General features: G+C 50.3%; 1 long non-coding RNA gene across 2 annotated transcripts; it reads right to left on the reverse strand.

The window, feature by feature from the left end:
- Positions 1–5,858: 5,858 nt before the first annotated feature.
- Positions 5,859–8,993, reverse strand: LOC123155613 (uncharacterized). Of its 2 annotated transcripts, XR_006477529.1 has the most exons (3): positions 8,349–8,993; positions 8,085–8,167; positions 5,859–7,976 (listed from the first exon to the last, which is right to left on the reverse strand). It is a non-coding gene; the product is annotated as an uncharacterized lncRNA (long non-coding RNA). The 2 variants fall into 2 exon arrangements; XR_006477530.1 differs by having other exon boundaries at positions 5,859–8,167.
- Between the last annotated feature and the right edge of the window lie 507 nt (positions 8,994–9,500).

Here is a 9,500-nt window from a genome sequence, read left to right on the forward strand (position 1 = left end):
TTCTCCGGCTCGCCGTATTTCCATCGCAGCTGGTGACTCGTCTTGAACTGGGAGAGCTGCCAATCGGGTAGCCGCATCTATTATATTAACCAGAGGGTTAAAATAATGACCCGGAGGCATCAGAACATGCTGAGGAGGAGTCAAGTTCAAACATGGGGGGTCTGCAGTACGTGGCCGAACTGGTGCTCCAGCAGCAGGTGCATCAATGGCCCGATCCACAATGGGTAGGTTACTGGTTCCCACCCCAGGCATATTGCAAAGGTTTCTTGCATCATACACTGGAGGCAAATGACTCATATTCCTTCTCTTAAAAGCAGCGTTTGATGCATTCCGGTCCAACGTCAAGCGAAAATTTTCTGCTTGAGTCCGCTCTGCTTCCCTCTCTAAGGTGGCTTGCTCTATCGCCATTCGGGTGTTCCCAATGTTAAGATCCTCCTTAGCTTGATCTATCTCATCACATAACTTCGCAATGTCCACATTATGTTGCGCTTGATTTGTCGAGGTTACCTCCACCTTCAGCAACATTGCCAGAGCCTCCAACAGTTCAGATAAAACCTGAGCCGGCAGGGGCACAGCGCCCCTGCCTCGGCTACCGTAGCAGTTGCTGAACTAGAGATCATTGTTGTCGCAGTTGAAGAATTTTGCACCGGCTGCATACCGGCCATGAAGATCGCGACCCGGTTGGGTGGCTCATAGGAGTCAGGAATACTGTCGTCATCGGAACATCCCCCAAGCCTATCATCTTGCACTTGGTACATGAAATTGGTCTTGCCGGTTGAGGACTCATCGCCTGAGTAGACGGCTGTCTCTCCACCGGACACAGATCCTCCCTAAAAAGCCACTCCTTTAGTAAAACCAACAAAGACACACTTCGGGGCGGCTTGAAACTTGGTGGGTTGCACGCGCTGAGCCGTCTCGATGATGTCGGTGCAGGTGTCCGGCTCAGCTTCCGACTCGCTGATCTTGCTGATGAAGACATGAATCTCGCCGAAGGGGACCCGGTACCCGTACTCAATTGAGCCGGCCTCAGGGCCCCAACCCACGTCGTCGATGTAGAGCTTGCCACGGCAACTCTTAGTCATCCGACCCACGGCGTATCCCTTGACCCCTACGAAGTTCCCCTTCAAGAACTCGAAACCACCGTGCGCTGGCCCCACGATGGGCGCCAACTGTGGTGGACTTAACACGGCAGATGCCCTAGCAAGAGGACTTAGGTGTGGAGCCATTGCTACTAGGTTAGCTTGAAGGCTTAAACGGGACAAAGGAAACAAAGAGTTTTTACCCAGGTTCAGCCCCTCTCAATGAGGTAAAAGCCTACTCCTACTTTAGGTTGTATTGCTTGGGTTTCGATCAGCAGGGAGCGAATACGGTTGACCTAGTTCTCGATATATTGTTTTCTTGCCCTAACCCGCCACCGGGTCACCCCTTTATATACACAGGTTGATGCCCGGCGGCTTACAGAGTCCCGGCCGGCTCATACAGAACGTGTCCGGCTCGGAGACTAGCTAAGCTTGCCTTATAGTACAAGTTAAACATATGACGGTTCATCCTTTTGGGCCTCAAGCCGCCTCGGTGTCTTGGGCCTTCAATAGGCTTGCTTCATGACCCGCCATCTTTATTATTGAGTCGTCAATGGCATGACTCGGCTCTTCCTGAGCGGGTCATACCCAATAGTCATATCCCCAATAATGGTACTACAACAGATGCACATGCACTACACGAAGGACTACACCTTACGCTTGAGAAAACACTTGGGGACTGACAAAGAAACTAAAGGAGTAGAGAGTGGAACTGCTGACTCTGAAACTCCAGATGGACGAGGCGGAGGGGTTGGAGAAGCTGGTGGAAACTGAGGTAGGGTGGCACCAAGATAGCTCCTAGCTCATATGGCACCTCGAACTAACTCGGAAATAAGAAGACGCTCGGCCGTCATGTAACGCGACATGGTGGAGATAGCTGGGTCATCTTGAGGGTTGAACGACGGAAACTTGATCCGCTTAGGATTCTTGTCGTTGGTGGGATAGTACAGATAAGCGCAGTTTTCTTGCACCAGGCTCTCTTGTTGACGAAGACTGGTGATTCCTGCCATTGTGGCAAGCTGAATGGCACGCTCGGGAGTAGCACCGTAACCACCACGGAAACTGTAGGTGCGCTTACCAACAGGAATCGGGGCTGGCATATGGACATGAGCAACATACTCCAGGATTCTTCCTCTGGCAGAAAACTGGAATACTTGATAATGAGGTGGACCTCGGTGGGGATAAATGCTATGCCACATATCGCCAAGGAGAGTGGAAATGCTGAGAGGTGCAGGAGTGGGATTGAACGCAACAGGAAAAGGACCGAGAGCTCTGGGAAGGGCACTGGACTCATGGAAGCTGACCACCATCTACGCACGAAACAGGAGTTAGGGGTAACCGAATAAGACTATATGCAGCAAACAAACGCAACAACCAAATGCAACAAACGAGGGCAACAACCAAACCAGATACTACCATTTTCTAACGTTCCAGCGAGCAAGGATGCCCTATATCCACACCTGCTCTGATACCAAGCCCTGCGGCACCCTGGCTCAGAGAAACCAGAACGCCCCATATTCCAGCCCAGAGATCGAGGTGAAGTCTTATGGAATATGACACTTCTTAGAATAGAACAAACAAGCTCTCTATTACAACATGAATACGAATACAAGGTCTCTGATATTACAATGAATAACATCGGCACAGCGACGCTACGCCAACCATAGTTGCCCGGTTGGGTGGCTCATGGGAGTCTGGAATACTGTCGCCATCGGAACAGCCCCCAAGCCTATCATATTGCACTTGGTACATGAAATTGGTCTCGCCGGTTGAGGACTCATCGCCTGACTAGACGACCGTCTCTCCACCGGACACAGATCCTCCCTAAAAAGCCACTCCTTGAGTAAAACCAACAAAGACACACTTCGGGGCGGCTTGAAACTTGGTGGGTTGCATGCGCTGAGCCGTCTCGACGATGTCGGTGCAGGTGTCCGGCTCAGCTTCCGACTCGCTGAACTTGCCGATGAACACATGAATCCCGCCAAAGGGGACCCGGTACCCGTACTCAATTGAGCCGGCCTCAGGGCCCCAACCCACGTCGTCGATGTAGAGCTTGCCGCGGCGACTCTTAGTCATCCGACCCATGGCGTATCCCTTGATCCCTGTGAAGTTGCCCTTCAAGAACTCGAAACCACCATGCGCTGGCCCCACAGCGGGCGCCAACTGTGGTGGACTTAACACGGTAGATGCCCTAGAAGAGGACTTAGGTGTGGAGCCATTGCCGCTAGGTTAGCTTGAAGGATTGAATGGGACAAAGGAAACAAAGAGGTTTTACCCAGGTTCAGACCCTCTCAATGAGGTAAAAGCCTACTCCTACTTTAGGTTGTATTGCTTGGGTTTCGATCAGCAGGGAGCGAATACGGTTGACCTAGTTCTCGATATATTGTTTTCTTGCCCTAACCCGCCACCGGGTCACCCCTTTATATACACAGGTTGATGCCCGGCGGCTTACAGAGTCCCGGCCGGCTCATACAGAACGTGTCCGGCTCGGAGACTAGCTAAGCTTGCCTTATAGTACAAGTTAAACATATGACGGTTCATCCTTTTGGGCCTCAAGCCGCCTCGGTGTCTTGGGCCTTCAATAGGCTTGCTTCATGACCCGCCATCTTTATTATTGAGTCGTCAATGGCATGACTCGGCTCTTCCTGAGCGGGTCATACCCAATAGTCATATCCCCAATAATGGTACTACAACAGATGCACATGCACTACACGAAGGACTACGCCTTACGCTTGAGAAAACACTTGGGGACTGACAAAGAAACTAAAGGAGTAGAGAGTGGAACTGCTGACTCTGAAACTCCAGATGGACGAGGCGGAGGGGTTGGAGAAGCTGGTGGAAACTGAGGTAGGGTGGCACCAAGATAGCTCCTAGCTCATATGGCACCTCGAACTAACTCGGAAATAAGAAGACGCTCGGCCGTCATGTAACGCGACATGGTGGAGATAGCTGGGTCATCTTGAGGGTTGAACGACGGAAACTTGATCCGCTTAGGATTCTTGTCGTTGGTGGGATAGTACAGATAAGCGCAGTTTTCTTGCACCAGGCTCTCTTGTTGACGAAGAGTGGTGATTCCTGCCATTGCGGCAAGCTGAATGGCACACTCGGGAGTAGCACCGTAACCACCACGAAAACTATTGGTGCGCTTACCAACAGGAATCGGGGTTGGTAGATGGACATGAGCAACATACTCCAGGATTCTTCCTCTAGCAGAAAACTGGAATACTTGATAATGAGGTGGATCTCCGAGGGGATAAATGCTATGCCACATATCGCCAAGGAGAGTGGCAAAGCTGAGAGGTGCAGGAGTGGGATTGAACACAACAGGAAAAGGACCGGGAGCTCTGGGAAGGGCACTGGACTCATGGAAGCTGACCACCATCTACGCACGGAACAGGGGTTAGGGGTAACCGAATAAGACTATATGCAGCAAACAAACGCAACAACCAAATGCAGCAAACAAGGGAAACAACCAAACCAGATACTACCATTTTCTAACGTTCCAGCGAGCAAGGACGCTCTATAGCCAGATCTGCTCTGATAGCAAGCCCTGTGGCACCCTGGCTCAGAGAAACCAGAACGCCCCATATTCCAGCCCAGAGATCGAGGTGAAGTCTTCTGGAATATGACACTTCTTAGAATAGAACAAACAAGCTCTCTATTACAACATGAATACGAATACAAGGTCTCTGATATTACAATGAATAACATCGGCATAGCGACGCTACGCCAACCATAGTTGCTCTATTCAAGCAGCATAACAACTCGAGGCAGCGGAACAACTACTGGGAGCGGAATGATGAATGATGATGATGGACTCCAATCCACAGGGACTCTGGCTGGAACGTTTATCCTAGATCAGGAACACAGGAACCACACCAAACAAGCAAGCTCACAATAACCAAAAGTAGTCAAGATAAACAACACCATGACATTAGCAGGTTAAATCAATCATGAGCATGATACTATTAGGATAACATGGCATGCACAAACTGAACATGATACGACTAGAATAAGCATAGCATGAGCATATCAACATGATGATACTAACATGCAACTGACTAACATTATCATGCACCAACTTACTCTAGCTCGGCGGTTACCTCGTAACCATAGCATGCATCAACTTACCAACCTCGGTATCCATGATACCATCGTGATCATCTCGTGATCACATAAAGATCAACCAACATCGGTATCCATGATACCTTCGTGATCCTCTCTTGATCACAACCAACCTCTTTCTCATCACCAGAACGGGATTATTATTAAACAAGTTACTATTATAGTTGGCTCATAATGTGACCAACTACAAATTGGGCCCATATCCGCGAGCGCGGCTATCAACAGATTAAACACACATTCTGCAGATGTTAGCACACTGTACCAACACCACAGAATCCATGGCCTCGTTCTCCCATTCGGGTGGACCAATGACACTCCAACACAACCGATCTATTGCCATCACACTCTCTTGTCCACTCTGACCAACTCCCCTTTGGGCTAAATCCTGGGTGGCCCCGATGTCAACCCGTGACATCCAATGGCCACTACAGTGGCAAAACATAAACAGTCCCAAACAGGGATAAAGCACGGAAACAACTCAGGACACCAGGCTTATGTCCGCCTACCTGATCAGGGTAGCATGCGCCCATAACCTTCCCTCGTTGGAGGCACCGGCGAGAGGCATGACAATAGACCTCATTAGGGCCTTCCCATAAAGGCAAATGTGGCTGCACTGGTCATCTCGACTTGGTGGCACCATGACTCAGCCAATAGTTTTTGTTTAGAACTTGGGACAGTGAGGGCAGCCCCCCACTGACTTTTGTATTACATTTCAAGACACAAAGTTACAAGGAATAGAAATTACATAGGGGCAAGAGGAGGCAGGGTATCCCTATACAACAAAGGTACAAGGTTTATGCAGCTAGATCAGGTCAACCACTTGGTCAATGAAAGGCACCAAGGCCTGATTGGTCATGTGTCTCATCATGCCAAAGTCCATTTTGAATCTCTGGGTCCACCCCTCGACGGTCGGCGCCACACTTCTGAACAGTTTATTGTTACGTTCCTTCCAAATGGTCCAGGAGGCGATGATGAAGACATCCATGAACATTGGTCTGCCCCACGTGCCTTTAGCTGCATGCAAAAGTTGCACCCGGTTGCCATGGAGAGGCCACGTGATCCCCAACTTCCCCCAACATGTTTGACTAAATTCACAGTGAAAGAATAGATGTTCAACCGTTTCCTCTGGAGGATTGTGACACAGAAGGCACGCATAGTTGTCATCCCTTAGCTTCATCTGCTTCCTCTTGAGCAGTCCCCGAGTGTTCAGCCTATCCGCAAGAAGTAGCCATGCAAAAACCTTCCATTTGTTGGTGCAATTAGATTTCCAGATCCACGTGAACGCATCGTCCGCTTCCATGTCCCGAAAACAGTGCAGATAGTATTTGCTGGAGGCGAGCTCCTCCGCACCCCAAATCAGCCGCCAGGCATCGTTAACCTCCGTGGGCTCCACCGAAGCCAGGGATGTTTGTAAGTCATCGAGCTCTTCTCTAGCTTGCATCGAAAGTGGCAGATGGAAATTTTGGCCAAGCGTAGACGATGTCAGGAGTGACTTGACAGAGATGTCTTCGTGCTTAGCGAAGGAGAAGAGACGGGGATGACTATCAGCAAGTATATCATCATGCCAGGCATCCTTCTAGAACAGTGTTGAACTCCCATCCCCAAGCTCAACTGAAGTGATTGCTCTGTATGTTGGTGCCAGATTCAGTACGTCTTCCACCAGAACGATCCACATGGAGTAGAAGCATGCGGGATCGAGCCTTCATAGTAGGTGTCCCAAACAAGATTAACCCATGGAATGTCCATGCGGTTATAAAATTTGTGCAGCTGTTTGAGCAGTAGGCCCTGGTTTTGGATCCTCAAGTCAAGCACCCGAGCCCTCCCTTGTGCTTGGGCCTGCAAACTAACTCCCAGGCTGCCAGGGAGACAGCTTTCAATCCATCGTCAGTGTTCTTTGCCCAAAGGCAATACCGCCTTAGTTTATCCAGGTGATCTAGTATTTTCGGCAGCAGCCTGATGGAACACATCACATAGATTGCAAGAGAGGAAATCACTGAGTTCACCAGAGTAAGCTTCACATCTCAGCCCAGCTGGTCGTCGTTGTGCACCTCCACCGAGGAGGCCCTGGATCGAATCCCAGCCTTCTCTATTTTTCTAGCCAACAGTTGTTCAAGTTCATTATTATCCAGTTAAACTTGAATGCAGTATGCCAAGCCATAACATGATGCAACTATAATGCATGAGCATGATATCAACATAAGCATGGATGTGCAACATAATCATCAAGCAGATCAACAATGAAGCATTTAACCAAACGAGCATGGCATACTGACGAGCATAAGTATAACAATACACATGAGCATAGCATGACCACTAGCATCAAAAACAATAAATACCAAGCAAGAACATACAAGAATGCTACCAAGTAAGCATGTAACCAACTAGATGCAAAGGAACATGCCCTGCGATGGTACTAGATAACAGACTATAAGCATGCACCAGAAGGAACATCACTACTACCAGCATGTACTACTACCAAGCATGACATGTAACAATAATACTAGCAAGAGGTACAAGATAACAAGATGCATCGAAACATAGCATGAAGGTGAACATGAATACATGAGCATAACCGAAACAACGACAGTAGTAGCAAACAGGCAGGTAGATAACGGGCAAACTTTTATTAAATATTCAAGTAGAAACCATGGCTACTGCATGTCTATCATTCAAGTGGTTGTTTTGGCTTGCCTGGGGGTGACGGAGACTCCGGGGAGAAGTGCGGAGAAACCGTGGAATGAAAGGCTGGATGTTCTTCTCTCTCGAAGGGGGCTGCTTAGATGCAAGGGCAAAATGGTCATTTTCACTGTGGGACCACATAGTGAAAAATGTACCAACGGAAAAATCTTAACGAGACGAAGAAGTGGGTGTTGGTTTCACCTCGATCAGAGTTACGGCCGCGGAGATACGAGGTGATGAACAGGAGGGACGAATCTATGAATATTTTGATCACCAACGGGTCCCTGAGTGGATAAGGCAGAGGCACATATTAGGAAATGTGCTTTCTGAGCAGAGAAAGCGCATTCTTGGCTACAGTAGAGAAAAATATGTTTTCCAAAGGAGAAAACACATTTTTGCCAAAGAAGGAACGGAATATGCTTTCCTCAAATGAAAACGGACTCGCCAGAAGACGTTTCCACTTACCACGTGCGATGGAGGGGTGTGATACTAGCGCGTGGGCCCAGGGGCAGGGGAGGGGCTGAACGACGTCGTTATCTTCTTCCTCCCTCCGTCCTCGCACGAGGCAGAGGAGGGCAGGGGTGGGAAGACCGACGAGGCGGCCGGCCGGCTCAGGCCAGCTCCAGCCCGGCCGAGCGCACCGGCGGGTTCGCCGCGCCATACCGCACCCGTTCCCGAGGTCAGCCGGCGCCGGGGTGGCCTGGTACAATGGTGAGCGATGGCGACAGGAGGATGACAGGAGGCGGGCAATGGTGGGGCTCTCCGGTGATGCGGGACGTTCCCGGGGAGGGAGAGGGGGTGGGGCGGTCCTCAGGGACAAGGGGAAGAGGGTGGAGGTGGCGGAACGGGGAGGGAGTGGCTAGGACGGCGGGAAGCAAGATGAACTCCGGCGAGGGCTACGGTGGTCCAAGAAGAATGGCGAGATTGAGGAACTCCGGTGCGCAAATGAGGCGAGGGAGGAGTGGGTGAGCTGTGGAGGAAGTCGGGCACGCCTTATATAGGCTAGGGGAAGGTTCGGGAGCATCACGGGTGAGCTCGAGCTGCGCTCTACTCGATGACAGTGGTTGGACACGGCACGGGCGCAGCTGCCAGCGCTCGACGACGGCGAAACAGGAGGGGGCCCTGGCACGGGACGATGCAGAGGCTCACGTGGGAACTACTGGACACGATCAACGCTCGAGAAGATGGAGGAAATGGCCGAGACATGCGGCTCCACTCGCCAGAGTGCGAGATAGTGCATGCCGGCCACACAGTCATCACGTGAACTGGCGCACACGGTGCAGTCTGGCCAAGCCGACCATGTGTAGTAAATAGTCCATATTGCCCTTAGTCCAAATGAAGAAAAAATTCGGTCCAGGGGCAAAGAAGAGAATTGCAAATGGCCCCAAAGCAGACCAACAACAAAGTGTTTGTGTTGTGCAGTGGGGACACCAGCTTGCGAACGAAGGAAGGGATTTTCCTGGTGATGATCACATACTAAGATGATGGTGATGGCCAAAAATCAGCTCAAGAGGAGAGGTTTAGAGGGTACTTGTTGTAGAAAGTGACATAATGGCCAGAAATGGAGATGAAGAAGCAGCACTCACTTAAGTGCATGAAATGAGCTGGAAATGGGCA

Source organism: Triticum aestivum, chromosome 7B, assembly GCF_018294505.1.
Source record: "Triticum aestivum cultivar Chinese Spring chromosome 7B, IWGSC CS RefSeq v2.1, whole genome shotgun sequence".
Classification (NCBI taxonomy): Eukaryota; Viridiplantae; Streptophyta; class Magnoliopsida; order Poales; family Poaceae; genus Triticum; species Triticum aestivum.